General features: G+C 40.3%; 1 long non-coding RNA gene across 2 annotated transcripts; it reads right to left on the minus strand.

Annotated features, from left to right (window-relative positions):
- Positions 1-1455: 1455 nt before the first annotated feature.
- On the minus strand, positions 1456-17541 carry LOC135255979 (uncharacterized). 2 transcript variants are annotated; one of them, XR_010330339.1, is made up of 4 exons: positions 17460-17541; positions 3527-11352; positions 2032-3300; positions 1456-1921 (listed from the first exon to the last, which is right to left on the minus strand). It is a non-coding gene; the product is annotated as an uncharacterized LOC135255979 (long non-coding RNA). The 2 variants fall into 2 exon arrangements; XR_010330338.1 differs by having other exon boundaries at positions 1456-3300.
- Between the last annotated feature and the right edge of the window lie 372 nt (positions 17542-17913).

Raw genomic sequence — 17913 nt, forward strand, 5'->3', positions numbered from 1 at the left:
AAACAGAATCCAGAAGTGGGAAGAAACCTGGCAAATGAAATTCAATATAACTAAATGTAAGGTTATACATGTGAGGAATAAAAACATAGGGCAGGATTACTTTATGGGTGGTACAAAATTAGAATATGCACATGTAGAAAAAGACTTGGGAGTAACAGTTGATCAGAGGCTCTGATCAACTGAAAAAAAAAAAAGCCAAAGCCAACAGGATGCTGGGATACATAGCCAGGAGTATTGAGTATAAATCTAAGGAGATCATACTCACCCCATACAATTCCCTTGTCAGACCACACTTAGAGTATCGTGTGCAGTTCTGGGGACCGTACTAGGTGCTGGAAAAGGTCCAAAGACAGGCAACCAGATTGATGCCGGGTATAAAAGATAAGTGTTGGGAGGAAAGGCTTGAGATGCTTGGACTTTTTAAGCTTAGTAAAAGGAGACTTAGGGGAGATTTGATTGAGGCTTTTAAATTTATTAAAGGGATTAACAAAGTGAACTACAGGAAATTATTCAAGTTGAGTTTGGTTAGCAGAACGAGGGGGCATAAATGGAAACTGGCAAAGGGTAAATTTCACACAGACATCAGGAAATATTTTTTCACACAGTGGTCAATGTGTGGAATAGCTTGCCTGGGCATGTAGTGGAGGCAGAAACACTGGGGGTATTCAAGGCCTGGCTTGATACAGTGTTAGATACTATCTAGCTTTTAGGTAAACTAAACATTAAGTACAGTTTAGTGGTCGGAATAGACGAGCAGTGTTAGGCTGAATGGCCTGTTCTCGTCTTACGTTATGTTCTGTTATGTTATTTCTTTATATTCACATTCACTTAATCTATTTACTCATATCAGACCCTGATTAGGCCTGGCTCGGAGTTGGATTTCCAGTCAATCACAAATGGTGTTGGAAGGGGTTGATGTCAGGGCTCTGTGTGGGCCAGTCAAGTTCTTCCACAGCATTCTCGACAAAACCATTTTTATATGGACCTTGCTGTATCCTCAGGGGCATTGTCATGCTGAAACAGGAAAGGGCCCAAACTGTTGGGGAATCACAGAATAATCTAGAATGTGATTGTGTGCTGTAGCATTAAGATTTGCCTTCACTGGAACTCAGACCAAGGGGTGTCCAGATACTTTTGGTCTTATAGTGTATGAATTGCTATAGGAGAAGGATTACTCAAAACTGTTACTTATGACAAAATTCCTGAGGCCTTTTCCCTGAACTAATTCCAGAGGTTGCAGAGTTCAAATATGATCCACATCTCAGAACAGCAGGCATGTGTTTTCTTACAATAAGCAGATTAATCCTAATCAAACTTAATAAAATGCAAAAAGTTGGGTTTTATTCCACAGTAGTGTGCACTGTATTCTGTTTTTTAGTCTGTGATGTGGGTTGCATTCTGTGATATGAAGTGATTTTATTGAATGCATAGTTTGTGAAAAAAAAATTAACAAAGAACTTTGGATGAAGTTTATTATGCTAATAAAAACAGGAATTCAAAGAAAGAAACATACATCCGTTACACCAGTATTGAATTCTAGTATAAGACTCTATGCCTGCTTTTATATGATTCTTCTCTGGGAGAGGCCATCTTGCAAGTTACAAGCAACTACTTTTTTTACTACTCTATGAACCTTAGACCTTTAATACAAATATAATTTGTAATATAAATTTATCAGAAAGAAAAAAGAAAGTGTATTCTACCAACTGTTAATTGTATTTATCTCTATTTGAAATGAACTGCTCTTTGTCCTGTGATCCATGCCGATTTGAAAGCTCCTGTATTTTATCTGCTGTAGAATACTGCATTGAGCTGTGCTGGTAAAACACCCATAAGAAGTAAATGCAATTTAAAATGGATGTTGCAGTGATTTAATCTACTTCACCTTCAGATTAGTTTAGGGTTTGTGCTACATTCTGTACTGATCATTGTAAACAGTGTGCACACTCCCACATAGATCAGAGAAATTCAGAAGTGGGCTCTGCCAATTGAGAGCTCACACATGGGGGCGGAGTCAGGGGTCGCTGGCACAGCTTGGAGTTGGTGTTTCATGGAATAAAAGATGTTCTGAGGGCAGTGCAAAGTTCATTGGTCTTGGTTGCTTTTGATTGGTCACACGGTCAAGATGCAAGGCTCATGAAAACTTGTTCTCATGAAGACAATGATGTGTTAACTAGCATGTATGCAAGCAGGGAACTGTCTGATAAATGATTAGAATATGTTTGATTAGCATTATGGAATCACATATAATTTGGTGCAGAGTACAGTATTAAGCCATATATATCTAGCTAAATGCCTAATTATCAGGCCTAAAATATAATTCTAGTTACCAAATAGCTTGAATGTTTAGTGTTATCTGCTAATTAGTATTAGTGAGAAAAAGTGAATTATAGACCCTTGGCCATTATCAAGCACGCAACCTTTATCAAAATGGTAGGTAAGCTATTTGAGCTTGAAAGACTGTGGTCTTAAAATTATGTTTTAGCAAGCTAGCTAATGTTACCTTCATGACCACCAAATTAGTAAACCAGCCAAGAGTAGCAAAAATGGGAAACAGCTTAACCTAAAATATAAGCCTAGCCAACAAGTGTTAATGTTAGATTCTGTGAAACTCAGCAGTGTTAATATCATGAATTCCCATATACATGAGCCTAATAGTATACAGTTTATATCTGAGAGTAGATCATGAACAATTCTGCTGAAGTTAGCTGGCCAGGCAGTTCTAGTTTACTAGTAATTTATCATTCGCTAACAGAGCACACACACAAGAGGTATTATAATTTCAGCTAGCCATTTTGATAATGTTGACCTGTTACTAATTAATGTTCTTAACTACTCTCAGGAATTCAAAATACATTTAACCTGCAATGGCTTGTACAGGTTAGCAGTTAGTCAGCATTATGCACACAAGAATACAGCATTCATGGACTGCGCATCCTATTCCTTACATCAAACCCAATCAAAATGGTTCTGCCCTCAGAGCAGCTCTCATTCCATTAAGCACCAATGAGTGCATCATGTCTTTATGGGGGATTCTTCAGGTAAGCTAAATTGTAGTTGTTAAATCATAGCTCATTATCGCCTAATTACCGTCACAACTGGTCATATAAACAAGAGGCACCAGCTGTATGTTACCCATTTTTAAACACTAGGCCTACATATCACAGCTGATCAGATGTAGGCAGGTCAACAAAAGGAGAGAAGGGAGGAGGAGCCTCTTCCCGAAGAGCCACTCATCTGCAGTTCATCTGGCCTTTAACACCCTCTGGTCAGTCCCCCGCTCATGTGTGGCCACTCCCACTGCAGAAAAAGCACAAATCAGTGAACATGAGCCACATATCAAGCACTTCACCAGCTCATTCTGCTTAAAGAAATGCATGCAAGTATACTGAAAATGTGGAGGTAATTTTTATGTCTTCACGTGACAGCAGAGTTTATCCTTTGTGTAAATGTTTTGGTTAAACTTCTTTTGGTAAAAATATGGCTTTTTATCCAAATATTATTTCTTTGGGATTTTGGACATTACCTTTTTTTACATGGAACTGGTGACTTGTTTCCGGTGGGGATCATTTGGATCAAGGTATCTTTTAGTGTTGATCCAGTGTTGAAGGCTTTGTTGAGTGTCTGGTTTTATGATATCTGTTTTCTTTTCCAGGAGTTTGAACCATGTGTTTACAAATTTTGTTGCATGCTTTGGAAAAGTGTATTTAAAAGTTTCCAATCTGGTCAGACTAATGTCTTCATCCTGAAAATGTTTGTTTCGCAGCATAAATGTTGGCATTGCACTTAGGATCGTCAGTTTGAAGGTGCCCTCAACATCATCCCTGCTCATGGTTTGAGCCAATAAATTCTTGAGCTCTGGAGATCCTGCAGTTGGGAACTTATTATATCGCTCATATGGCGCGTAAACAACTGGAAGTTGATATTTTGCATGTTTCGATGAGTCTGTTACGACCTCAAACATTGCATTAGTTAATTTGCTGCCTGAGTAAAAATTTTCTGCTACCAGTACAGTGTTCTTTGGTGGTTGACTATCTCCATTAATGATTATTCCAGTTGGTATTGCGTCTTTTCCAGGAGATAGCCACTCTTTGTTGATTACCGCAGTCTCACTTGTTTGCTTAACCATATTCATAATTTTTTCTTTTATAGTTACTTTGTCGTCTAATGCTGAAACTCCCTCTGATATGAACCAGGACCCTATTATGAGTTCTTCAATCCATTCTTCACGTTGGATAAAAACCTCCCAAAGTTTTGGTTCTTCCTCAAGGGCCTCAGCTTCTTTAGATCTCAGGTTATCTGCTGAATCAGCAATGTCTTTCTTACTGGCGCCTGGATTCATGCCTTGTGCCATAGCGTGATACAGGTCGCCTTTCTCTACACTCACTGTCTTGCCATTGATGACCACATCATAATGTCCATCTGGGTGTTTGTCACTTTTGGGTCTATAGACAAGTGTCACAGTTTGACTGGCATCTTCATTTTTGGGGTCCAGCTCATGCATTTTGGTCAGCTTTCCATCTTTTCCCTCTGTTAAGATCACAACTTTAGTGCCAGTTACGTCTGCAAGGACATTGATATCAGCAGTACTACCAGTTGCCTCTGAATTCTTGACCTTTTCTGCATGCAACTTTGCTTGTTCTGCCTGCACATCTCCTGGCATGTGTTTACCATATGTACCCTCCTGTGAAGCTGCAATTAGTTTCTCAGTGTCCTCTGTTTTTAAGCCTGAGCTCACACGACTTGCAATGAGATCATTTACTTTGCCTTGAGCAATAGAAACAATATGACTGGAGAACTTCTGGTGAAACAACTCAACTAAAGCTTTTGCCAGTAAAGTGGCAATGCTGTCAATTATTTCCTGCCTGAAGTCATTCAGCATGTTTTTCTCTGAATCGGATAGATCACTTGCCTTCACTTTCTGTTGTAAACCTTTTTCCTTATGAAACTCTTCCAGCCCTTCACGCAGACCTGTGAAGTATTTGTCTGCGAGGGTGACCACTGCAGTTATGGCATCTGCTGCCAGTATTCCCATATGGCCCACTTGGATAGCAGTCAGAATAGCTTTTGTTTTTCCTCCAGCATCTTCCTTTACAGCATCAAGCACATTGTAGATGGATGAGCTAAGCTGGTTCTGCCAACCAAGGTCTTCAGAATATGGTGCTAATGCAGTGGTGCTTAGCTCTGTGAAAATTTCCAGTAATTGACTCTTAATTTTGTCGTCTGTGAAAAGGTCATTAAATTCCTGTTTATTGTCAATGTGAGAGAGTATAACTGAATCTGTTATTGCATGCAGGGGATCCTTTGTCATATTGGACTTCACTTGATCACTGATTCCCTTTTTCACTGCCTTTTCTATTTCCTCTAGTATTTTATTAATTATTTCATTCTCTGCCTTCTCAATTCCATAGGCGACTGTTTCCTCTACTATTTTTTTAGCAGTGACTTTTACTGCATTCTTCATATTGGTCTTCATAGTAACACTAAACCCCTCTTTAGCCTGACTGGCAAAGAACTTCGGCATTGCCTTCAGCTGTTTGCCAAATCCCTTCATTAATGTTTTAGCAGCTTTGAAGCCCTTTGAAACCAGCTTTCCGATTCCAAACCCAATGAGAGAGACGGCAATAGAAATGGCTTTATCTATTGCCCATGATTGCCAGCTGAATTCTCCTGTTATCATGGACTCTATGCCAGTAATACAGTCTGAGATTCCTTCAGTGATGAGCCCCATACCCACTTGGGCTAGTGTCCCAAATGTAAATGCAGTGAGCAGTGCCCCTGCTACAATCTGTAAAAGTCCAAGAAAGAACACCACCAGAGCTTCCCATGGGAAACGAGGCTCCTCTTCCACAGAAAAGATGTATTTCAGACCTCGATCGTAGAGATTGAAGGTTTCCATTTGAAGCTCTTCTTCAGTATCTGACACCAGAGTAAAAACTGGAGCTTTTTTTGCAAGAGCATCTCTCCCCTTTCCTTTAATTTCTTCCAATTTACTGATGGCATCACTCATGTTTTTATCAAGATAACTGAGCATGTTGCACTTGGTGGAGTACTGTTTTTCAAGGCTGTTGGTAATACCCTTTGCAGATTTGGGAGCTGACATTTTTATAAAGTTCAGACCTGTCATGCATTCCTCACTAAAGTACTTCAGAGAATCTTGCGCCTTCTTCAGATCATCTGTGGCTTGAGTGAGATAATCACCTGATTTATTCTTTATAATGCAGTATGAGTGGTTGTAAAATGCTATAGCTGCCCAACTCTCATCTAGTGCTGTGGCTTTTTCAAAGAGTCTGGCACTGACATCCCATTTTTTGTCCTTCAGTGCAATATTCCCAAAATTGACATAGTGATAAATACTAGAAGAGGGGGAATTCTGACTTTCAGTCTGCTTTTTTGCAAATGCCAAATCAGCTCTCAAGCTCTTCTGCAGTTCATGTCTCTTCAATTGGTCAATTTCTTTGGAGTGTGTTTGTAGCCAAATCCCCCAAAACTCATTCATGATGGAGACAATAGCCTTCTGTTCATCTTCTTCTGTGCTGTTATAAATCACTTTAAGTGTTTCGCAGTATTCAGAAAACAAGTCTTCTCGCAGTTTCATTTCATCAATGTCCTTCTGCATGTCCTGAACCTTCTCTACTGCAAGACTATCCCGAATGTTCTTAGCTTCATCCATAGAATATACTGTCCTGTAACACTCTTGTAGATGATCAGTAGACATGATTATCTGAGCCGATCCAGGGTTACCTTCGCGTGCGGTTCGCCCAAAGGCCTGGCGTTCGACTCTTTCATTCTCAGAAAGGAAGGAAAGGATCACAAATAATCCTCCATTTTTGTTCACGTCTTTGGTGACTTTTATATTTGTCCCACGCCCTGCAAGGTTTGTGGCAATAACTACATCACCTGGATTCAGTTTTTTCTGTATTTTGCTCAAACTGTCCGAGTCACTGCGTGAGTATTCTATGATTTCACCTGGGATGCTGTCTTTTAGCTCATCATATAGATCCCTAACTTTATTGATAGTTTCACAGATCACAAGGGCTGCTCTTCCTCCTCTTTGGGGATTTGAGGTAATTTCATCCAAAAGCACCCGTTTCATTTCTGATTTCCATTCTTTAGTTGAGGACTTGAGAATACCTTTAACCTCAAATAACTTTTCCCTGCTGAATGATGGCATTTTGCAGGCAGAGAGACTTGGATATTGGTTATTCAAAAACATCATGTCTGATCTGCTCCCAAGTGTGCCTGTCAATCCATATATTTTTCCATTGTACTTTTCAAAAAATGAAACATTGGAAACATAGTTTGTCACTGCGGTCATTGTGCTTATTTTAATTTGGTGTTTAATCTCAACAAATTGTTGCAGACCTTCACCCCATTTCTTATTCAGTTCTATAGTACCTGTAGCTTTGAAATCCACCGGATAGATATTGTCATCTTCCACAACATATTCCTGCCCTTTTTTCAGCCTCATGGCTAGAAAGGCATTCTGAACCCATATTGCTGCTTTATGTTCTACCAGACCTTTTAAAAATCCAGGGATATTGATTTTCTTTTGATTGTTTTCGCATGGAGTGTAGTTCAGTTGACCACAGATTAGTTCTGCAATGGGATTGACGACAACATCTTCTGAATCGTAGAGGGGACAACACAATCCATCACGTAAAACAAGAAATTTAAGGTTTTGAATGACCTTTTTTTTCTGGCTAGGCTTCCTAAGGCTAAGCGATCCATTGTCATCGAGAACGTAGACTGTAAACCCATAGGGGATGTATTCCTCAATTTCGCTGAAGAAATTTATCTGAGCTTCCACACTCACATTTTTCAATTTAGCAAGAATTGCATCTTTTTCACATTTGTAGATTTTCTCTGTAAATCCTTTTGGGACAATGCCGCATTCTTCAGCAATCTGCAAAATGTCCATTGGGTCATCGATTTCAGTTCCTTCTGTGTCCACTGAGTCAAATATGGCCTTGTAGAATGAAGCGGGGGGACCACCTATGAGTGTCTCGTATCCTGCTGACAGGAGACTATACTGGCATACATGGCCCCAGATCATGGTCAGAATAATGTTGAGGTGCTGCATGGAGACCATGGAACTGGACAGGTAGGTCACCTGTATTCCCTGGTCCAGAAGCAGCAAGTCCACTTCATCAATGATGATGCACTTATAGCCGCGATCGGGTCTCACATCCTTCATCTCAAATGTCTGACGAAGGTGATCTGCTGCGAAGGTCTCCACAGTTCCATAGATTATATCCTTTTGGTAGCATTGCTTTCGATCTGTATCTTTGGTTTTATTGGTGTTTGTGTCCACTGTGAGGCCAAAGTAGTTGAAAAAGCCTGCGCATTCTTCTGCATCTCTTTGACATAACACTGGAGAGCTGGACAGCACATCTACCTTTTCACCCCTGAGGGCACGCAGTGCTGCAAACATAGCTACAACAACAGACTTCCCTTCTCCGGTGCCCATCTGTAGAAGCTTTCCATTGTTAGCCAAGGCTAAAAAGCACCAGCTTGCCATTTGAGTGCCTCTTGGCCACCAAGAGCCCCCAGCTATACGATGGTATACAGCATTGCATAAGACAGCCAGGATCTCTTGAAGGTCTTCAGTTTTCATGCTATGGCTCAGACTCCGAGCTTGGTTTGCATTTGCATGGTTTTTAATGTCACCAGTTTTAATCAGGTCCTGTACATGCTTTACTATGGTATATGATTTCTCCAGTATTTCTTCATCGAGGTCTTTCATGGCCCTTATTTCATAAAAGAGGGCCTCAAGACCTTTTGTCTCTGCTTTGAAGCTATTTTGCAAGTGCGTAATTAGATCCTGGGTTCCTGATGAATCTAAGAGCTGAAGGAGAGATTGGTTGTTATCATCTTTCCACTCTGAAGATAATTTATATGTTGTCATCAAATGTAAAATCTTCATGATTGAAATAAATTTTTCATCCTGATGGTGGACAGTTAATGATCCAAGGAGTTTTAAGGTCTCTTTTGGTGGCCAAAGGCCCTGAGCTACAAGATTTGAGACAATCTGCAGAATTTCTTTTGCTGTACTTGAAGCTTGTAATTTCATTGCACTGGCAAGTAAACTCTCAAAACACCATTTGACTATAGGAGAATCGCTGTTTTTTTGTTTTTCTGCTTTGCCAACAGCTTTCGTGAGTGCCTCAAGAAAGGTAAGAACAAAGGCATCTGTTGATGGCAATTTCTTTCCTGTAAGTGTTTGTGAGAGGTTCATAACTTTCATGTCTACATTGTCCTTTAGGTCAGTATGGAGCACATTGAATATGTCCATAATAAAACTGTTCCTCAGTTCCTTTCCTTCATTGGAAAGTTTATCCGTGAGACTTTTCAATACCTTTGCCACAGAGCCCAGGGTCTTATTCTCCTTGAGCTTTGAAAATGTCAGATTGTGGCCAGCACTGAGACATCCATTTTCAATGATAAATCCACGAATATGCTGAGGGCGCCTTCCTTCCATCACCTCTAAGCTGTATTGAAAGTAATCAGTGATAAAGTCTTCAATGCCACCATACACAATGTCTGCTTCATAAATATCACCATATGGCTCATTAGGTTTCCTCCTGTTTGTGTTGAGTGAAATTCCCAGATGCTTGTAGAAGTCGGACCACTCCTTGGTTTCCTGCTCTGAAAGAGCCCCAGAGCTCAGCACAATATCCAGTTTGTTTCCCATGCAGATTTGCATGGCTGCTATCATGGCTGTAACACATGCATCTTCTTCAAACCCAACCATCTTTGGTGGTTGACTTTTCTCAGCAAACACTATTGCACACCAGCTTAACATTTGACTCCGGGATGGCCACCAGCCTTTTGTGCGGAAAACTGCTTTGCACAGCTGAGTCAGGATTTCTTGGATATGGTCATCACCAATGTTCTCAATTTTGTAGTCTCGTTTTAAAACTTGTCCATCTGTTGGGTCATTTTGTGAATGCTGAAGGGTGTTCGAAGTCAGGTTTGTGATGTTCAGTACCCTCTTTATCACAGATTCATCCAAATTCCAGTACTCTATTAATCCTGCTAAAGCTTCATAATTGTCCAAATCTTGGTTTTCAAGGGTCTCCTGGAAAGCTGTATAAAAATTCTCAGGACCAGAAAAGTCAATAGCTTCAATAAGAGATCTTTCGCAGTTATCTTTCCACACTGGAGATACATCATACACTTGCAGTAAAGTCAGGATTTTAGTTATTGAAGCATCCTCTGTATATTTCTCTGACAGTAATTTGAGGAGAGTCAATACCTCTGTAGGGTTCCATCCATTTGTTTGCATAAGACTGAGGTGCATTTCAGTGACTTCTTTGTGGGTTTCTTTGCCATTGAGATGTGTGAGTATGTAAAACAGAACCCTTAAACACTGGATTTCCATCCTTAAAACAAAAACTGAGGCCATTCCAACTACTTTCTGAAGTGACACTGTGAGAGTGCAGAGGAAGTTTAGAACAAAGCAAGTCTCAGCAGAAAGGTCGCCCTCAGCCCATCGTTTGGCGATGTCGACTGCATCAGTGCCTGAGTTATCATGGTCAGTGAAAAAATGCACAAGGCTCAAATACAGGGCTTGAGTGAGCAGGAAATTCTCAAAAATATTATCTGCTGATTGGCTGATGTTCTGCACCAGAGACTGCACATGATTGGAGACACTTTGCAGGGAAACTCCCTCAGATGTCCCCAGAGACAGGGTACACAGCTGTGTGATAAATACCTGTGCGTGCTGTAAAGTTCTGAGTGGTGGGCGAGCATTTGTCCATTTCTCAAACAGAAGGCTGTCCAGGGCTGACATAATCTGTCCTAGCTGACCATCTGCCAGGTGGCTGAGACTGAGGGTTGTAACTGGGATGTCACATTGGGATGAGAGGACTTCTAGGAGGTCATCGCTGAATTCATCTGGCTCCTCAGGTGAAAACTCATCCAGCTGCTGTTTTAATACAGATTGCTTACGCTCAAATTCCACTGACTTTCTGCTCAATTGTTGTTGCTCCTGTTGCTGTTCAGCACGTTGTTGTGATTGCTGCAGTCTTTGGCTCAGGGTTTCTCTTCTTTGTTGCTGTTCCTGCTGTCTCTTCTTTTCTTCTCTTTCCCAGATGTTCTTATAAAAGCAGTCATTACAGAAGTACTGAGAATAACCCATCTCCCTGTAGTATTCACCTCCATTGAACACATATACAAGTCTGTTATCAATAGTGCGTTTATATAAATCTGAGAAGGATCTGCATGCAGGCAGTACTGAGTTACACCTGTCACATCTCAGCCTGTCGCCCATGTTGGCTTCTGTTGGTAGTTTGTTCCCCATTTTTTATTCTTCAGCTAAGCTGTGGAATCCTTTTACAAAGTATTTTTCTGAAAGATATAAAACATTGTTTATGTTAATGATTTTACAATGAACATGTCATTATTTACATTATCTTTCATTATTTTTTCTTTATATTTGTGTCATCTTTCAGATTTGTTCTTTTTCCAGTTAAAATATATGTGGAAAATTTTTGAAAGAAGTTCGGCATGCTCATTAAGTTAGTAAAAGCAGTTTCACAACATTTTACCATAAAATAATAGGATAATACTATGCAGCTTTTATGTCATCTACAAAAACACATGATCACATGGCCTTGCTGCTGATTGGCTGTAATATGAAAAGCCAGTATATATACTGAACAAAAATATAAATGCAACACTTATCAATAAAAAGATTTTATTGAGTTCAAAGGTAATAAACATAAATCAGTCAACTGAAATAGATTCATTAAGCACTTATCTATTGATTTCATGTGATTGGGGATACAGATACGCATTTGTTAGTCACAGATTCTCCAAAAAAGAAGATACCATGAAATGAACAGTATACCGATCACTATCTTGTGTGATCACCATTTGCCTCATGCAATGCAATTCATCTCCTTTGCAGTGAACTGATCACATTGTTGATTGTAGCATGTGGAATATTGTCCCACTCCTCTTCAATAGCTGTACAAAGTTGTTGGATTTCGGTGGGAACTGGAACACGCTGTCGTATGCGCCAATCCAGAGCATCCCAAACATGCTCAATGGGTGACATGTCTGCTGAGTATGCAGGCCATGGAAGAACTGGGACATTTTCAGCTTCGAGGAATTGTGTACAGATCCTTGCAACATGGGGCCATGCATTGTCCTGCTGAAACATGAGGTGATGGTGGTGGATGAATGGCACAGCAATGGACCTCAGGATCTCATCACGATATCTCTGTGCATTCAAACTGCCATGGATAAAATGCACTTGAGTTCTCTGCCCATAGGATATGCCTGCCCATACCAACACCCCACCACCACCATGGGCCACTTTGTTCACAACGTTGACATCAGCAAACCGCTCACCCACCCGACGCCATACATGCTGCCTGCGATCTGCCCTGTACAGCTGAAACCGTGATTCATCAGTGAAGAGAACCGTTCTCCAGCGTGCCAGTGGCCATCGAAGGTGAGCTCTTGCCCACTCATGTCGATTGCTACACCGAACTGCAGACAAATCAAGACCCCGGAGAGGACATCGAGCACACTGATCAGCTTCCCTGAGACGATTTCTGACGGTTTGTGCAGAAATTCTACGGTTGTGTAAACCAGGTGTTTCATCAGCTGTCCATGTGGCTGGCCTCAGACGATGCCGCAGGTGAAGAAGTCGGATGTGGTGGTCCTGGGCTGGCGTGGTTACACGTGGTCTGCGGTTGTGAGGCCTATTGGACGAACTTCCAAAATCTCTGAAACGATGCTGGAGGCGGCTTATGGTGGAGACATGAACACCCATTACTCTGGCAACAGCTCTACAGGACATTCCTGCAGTCAGCATGCCAATTGCATGATCTCTTAACTCTTGAGGCATCTGTGACATGGTGTTGAACAACAAAAAACTCAACATTTTAGGATGGCCTTTTATTGACCCCATCATAAGGAACACCTGTGTAGTGATCATGGCTTTTAATCAGCATCTTGATATGCCACACCTGTGCAGGAGATGGATTATCTTGACAAAGGAGAAATGCTAGCTAACAGTGATATAAACAAATTTGTGGGCAAAATTTGAGAGAAATAAGATCTTTGTGCACATAGAACAAATCTTTGAGGTATTATTTAAACATATTAAAAATGGCTGCAAAAATAAAAGTGTTGCGTTTATATTTTTGTTCATTCATTTTTGTATATGATTCCCCCAGAAAGGCCCCAGTCTTGCAGTTTACAGCTGCCTAAGGGTTGAAACAACCAAAACCCCAGTCAATGTATCCAAAAGTGATGTGATTCTGAAAAGCAGTCATTCATCCAGTAAATCAAATTATCAATTAAATGTCAGTGGGATTTTAGCAAAAACAGGGGAAGTGGCCATTCCACACGCAACTGAAGAGGAGGCAATCCTGGGTTATGTTTCTACAAAATCCTGTCTAGGGAGTCCAAAACGGAGCTTTAGAATGTTGCCAGCAGTGTGTGCGCACGTGAGCTCGACAATACATTTCTCACAGAAAAGGTTGTTTGTCACCTTTTAGTTCATTACAGTGGTGACAGAAGTGACAAGAAGTAAGTGGTACTGTGTTGTTAGCCTTTATAGGCCTATTTCACATTTCCGGATATGTAAACCGGATGTAGGGGTCTCTCATTTCCGGTTATCTTAACAGCCACCAAAACAATGGCAGCGACGAAGAGCTTTTTTGTTTTGTAGCGTTCCCCTCTGTATCAATTCGAAAAATAATTTATTTGCCCTTTCACAGCTTTCCCACAGATGTACTCCAAAATAAGAAAAAAACTTGCTAGGTAGAATGACTGTCATAATGTTGCAAACTAACATAAACTAACCCATTACGATAGATAGCTAGTTAGCTACTGCTTTGTGAATAAGATTACACTTGATATTAAACTTTTCTCCTCACATACATTTGGGTCTAAATGTCTGAGTCCCCTACCAACTCCGTTGTTTTTTATTTTTTTATTTTATTTTTTTATCATTCATTGAGAACTAACGCAGTTTCAGTCATGTGATACTTGTTACTCAAGAATGTCATAAAATCAGTTAGCTAGCTATATTTTATGTTATGATTAGCAAATTACGTTTTAGCCAGCTAGCTTGTTAGCAAGCACATATTTGGATGTTCAATGTTGAAACTGCAGATGCATGTATTGACGGACATCGCGACAAGCCTACTTAAGATATATCAGCTGATTTAAAAATGTGTGGGTAGTTTTTATCAGCGATGAAAACAAACAGCTCGGTAGTGAACTGAGCACCGACATTACACAGGCGATTTGACAAGCAATATAAATCTTTATTAGAACAAGTACAGCACAAACAACATGTCACAAAAGAGTAACGGTAGTACAAAACTTAGTTCAGAGATATTTCACTTCGGTATAACATAAGAAATTTTGTGGAGCCTAAGACATTGTACTTACACAGCTTTGCATCCCCTGCTGACCGTCAACGTTAACAGAATCGCTTTTCCTCACAGCTGTCAGGCTCCCTGAATTCATTCATTTTCGGGACAACCGAGAGGAACAGAGACGCTGTTAACGGAAAGCAGATGTTGCTTCACCTTACGAAAACACAATGGAGTCACCTCCAGAAAATAATTTATGTTATGTCGAAGTGAAATATCTCTTTAATCGGCTAACTTGCTGTGGTTAGCAAGCTAGCTATTTAGCTTTCTGGCGAACCAGAGCTAACGTTATACTTACCTTCATGACCGAATATAAACTTCTCAAAAAAGAATTTATAGCCCTTGTCTAGTTTAGACTGCTTAATGTTCATTGGCAATGCTTCGACAATGCGGATAACATCGGACATAGTGAACTTTGGCAGAGCTATTAGGGACTGTGAGAACACGTCGCTGTTTAGGCTCAATTTTTCGCTGTCAGAAATGGACTTGCGTCCGTAGCGACGCTAACCGGAAACAAAGTATCCCTACATCCGGTTTTGGTCGCCATCTTGTGAAATAGGCCTATTGATCGCCGTACAGGGTTAATGTGAAGTAGCTAGCACAATCTGACAGCACTAACCCATAAAAATGTACTTTGAATGGTACCTGTTCAATCGAACGGTAAATGTGAAAAGCATTTGATTATAGTCAGCGGCACCAAAATTTTGTTGAACCCTCAATAAACAGCAAAAGTCCCAGTAGAAGATGGAATTAAACCTTTAAAAGTTATATATTTTCTGAATCGTTATCGATTCCGCTTGGCCACAGTGCGTGAAACTAGGCGATCTGTGTGTACAGTTGCTATGTAAATTACGTCAGAAGGATTCAGCCTTGTTGTTTGCTAAATAAACTTCACAGCACACTTTTTCAAAATCCATTTAAACCATTCACCAATGAGCTGGGACGTTGAAGTTATAAGGCAGGATTTATAAAGTGTCCAGCGAAAATATTGACCTGGCTATTAGTCAAAATTCTGAGAGAACCTACTGCCATAAATGAGCACGTATCAATCTACCAGTAAAAGCTATAATGTTGTCAACAATCGAATGTTCAGTGAAATCTATTGGTTTTCAATTCCGTCTGAGTCCCGATCTTATCATTGATGGAATGTTTGGAAAGTGCAAGCTAAAAGGCCACAAAAACAGCCAATGTACAATCGCTTTTCACAATACGTTAATTTAAGGCTAAACTGATATTTTAATCACAATACTTTCCGGAAATAAATTTTCCGATTGTCCTCTCTACTGTCTGAGAAGGAAAATTCAGATGGGCTATTAATCGTACCACTGATGCCCCTGACCACAATAAGACAAGGATGGTGTAAGAGTAGCAGCCAACAAAATACTCACGTCTTTGCAATGAACATTTCATTAAAGATATACCTAAATTTGCATTAATTATTGTAATTATTGTATTTGCAATCATTTTATGTGCTTGTAATCATTATGATTACTGATACTGTCTGCTTTTTGTCAGCACCAAGACCAACTCCAGTACTTCAGCTCAGAGGCGTCACTAGGGGGGTGACACCATCAGAGGGGGGTGACACCAAAATTTTTTTGTGCAGTGTTTTGTGTAGCGACGGGTTGAAACGGCTAACTCCAATGCAGACACCGGGTGTCACCAACCCTAGTGACGCCACTGCTTCTAGTTTACCACAGCCTACAGGCTAATTTACATGTGAATTTCATTACAAAACAACTAGAATGTGGGTGATGGGTTCTCAAAAAAAGGAACCAGTGTCCACTGTGGGGGGGGGGGGGGGGGAGAGATAATTGGGTCAAAATATTGCTACAGCATGTTTGGTAGACCAGGGTTAGCCACATAGCTAGCAAATTTAAGGCAACTCTGACAGTCGATCTGTAGCCAACCTGTGTCAAGAGTGCTAGTCTTAATTTGTTTTACGTTCTATGTTCTATTTAAGTAAGACAATTGATAGGCCCTGCATTGGGGGAAAACGATGATATCACATATATCATTTTGAAATAATAATGCTATTTCAAATTGGTATCACCAATTGTCCAGTTAATTACCTGGGAGGAAAGAAAACCTGGGCCGAATTTGGATTCAAGGGCCAGATTTGAGTATCCCTGTTCTACATAACCATGTTCATGGGCAAAAGACTGCTTTGTTTGAATGAATGCACTATATTCAAAGCAGAAATGAAGAGTGGGACTTTCCTGTGTGGTAAACACAGAAGCAGACGTGAGATTTACTCTTTCCAGTATGCTCACAATTCTAAATTTTGTAAATGAAACATAAAGCTTCAGCTGTAGTCTTAAACAGCACAAGAACCTTTATTTTGGTGCTGCTTAAAGGGCAACTTGCAGGCTGGCATAACCATGATTTAATATGTGGAGAAATGATGCAGAAATGGGATTTTAAAGTTAAAATTTTTAAAAATACGCTTAGAATTACACGTGCTTACTTTCGCAACATGATAGGCCACGCCCACCTCAAATCCAGGGAAATCGAACATGACGTCACATAAGTGAGTCGGAACAGAGCTAGAGCTCTAGCCAAGAGTACTCAAAGTTAGTTGAGATCATTTTTAAACCACTGGCAGGTTTATATAGGCCATCAGGACCTGCTGCCTTGTTTGTCTTTAGTTTAAGTAATTCATGCAGTGCTTCTTTATCCTCTATTTCAATATCTGACTTTCTGAGTACTCAATATGTCTTCCAGTCAATTAGTAACCTCTTCTCTAGTAAAACTCTCAACAAAATAACTATTTAAGGCATCCGCAATATCTTTATTCTTAGAAAGCAATGCTCCTTCATTTCTGAGGCAACTGATTTCCTCTTTGACTTTCCTTTTCCTACTACAGTACTGAAAGAAATGTTTAGGATTACTTTTTGCATTTTCGGCAATTTGCCTTTCAAAGAGCCTCTTTATTAAGCGCTCTTATTTTTACAGTAGTCTAATGCAAATGTCATCACAATTTAGAATGCAAATTCCTGAAGAGTCCTGCACATTTAGGCTGTCCTATTAGCATATGAAGATTAAAAGTGTACTTACAGGAAAGGAGAATGGAGCCCAGTCCTTTCTGTCACTTGGAGAGGAACTCACAATATTTATTTGCTGAAGCAGGTGACACCCTTCCACTGGACACACCTACTCTCAGACACAAGCTTTTTATTGGTTACACCTACTGCACAGGACACACCTACTCTCAGAGACACAAGCTTTTTATTGGTTACGCATACTGCACAGGGCACACCTACTCTCTGAGAGACAAGCTTTTTACTGGTTACACCTACTGCACAGGACACACCTACTCTAAGACACAAGCTTTTTATTGGTTATGGCTTCTGTACAGGACATGCTTACTTTACCGGACACACCCACTCTACTGGACACACCCAAACTTCCAGCATCCATCATAAGTAACTGTGAACCTTCACAGAGTTAACACCTGAAAGGCCAGAGGCGATGCCATTGGGTGCTTAAATTTTAAAATTAAAATGACTCC

The sequence above is a fragment of the Anguilla rostrata genome, chromosome 5 (assembly GCF_018555375.3).
Source record: "Anguilla rostrata isolate EN2019 chromosome 5, ASM1855537v3, whole genome shotgun sequence".
In the NCBI taxonomy this organism is placed as follows: domain Eukaryota; kingdom Metazoa; phylum Chordata; class Actinopteri; order Anguilliformes; family Anguillidae; genus Anguilla; species Anguilla rostrata.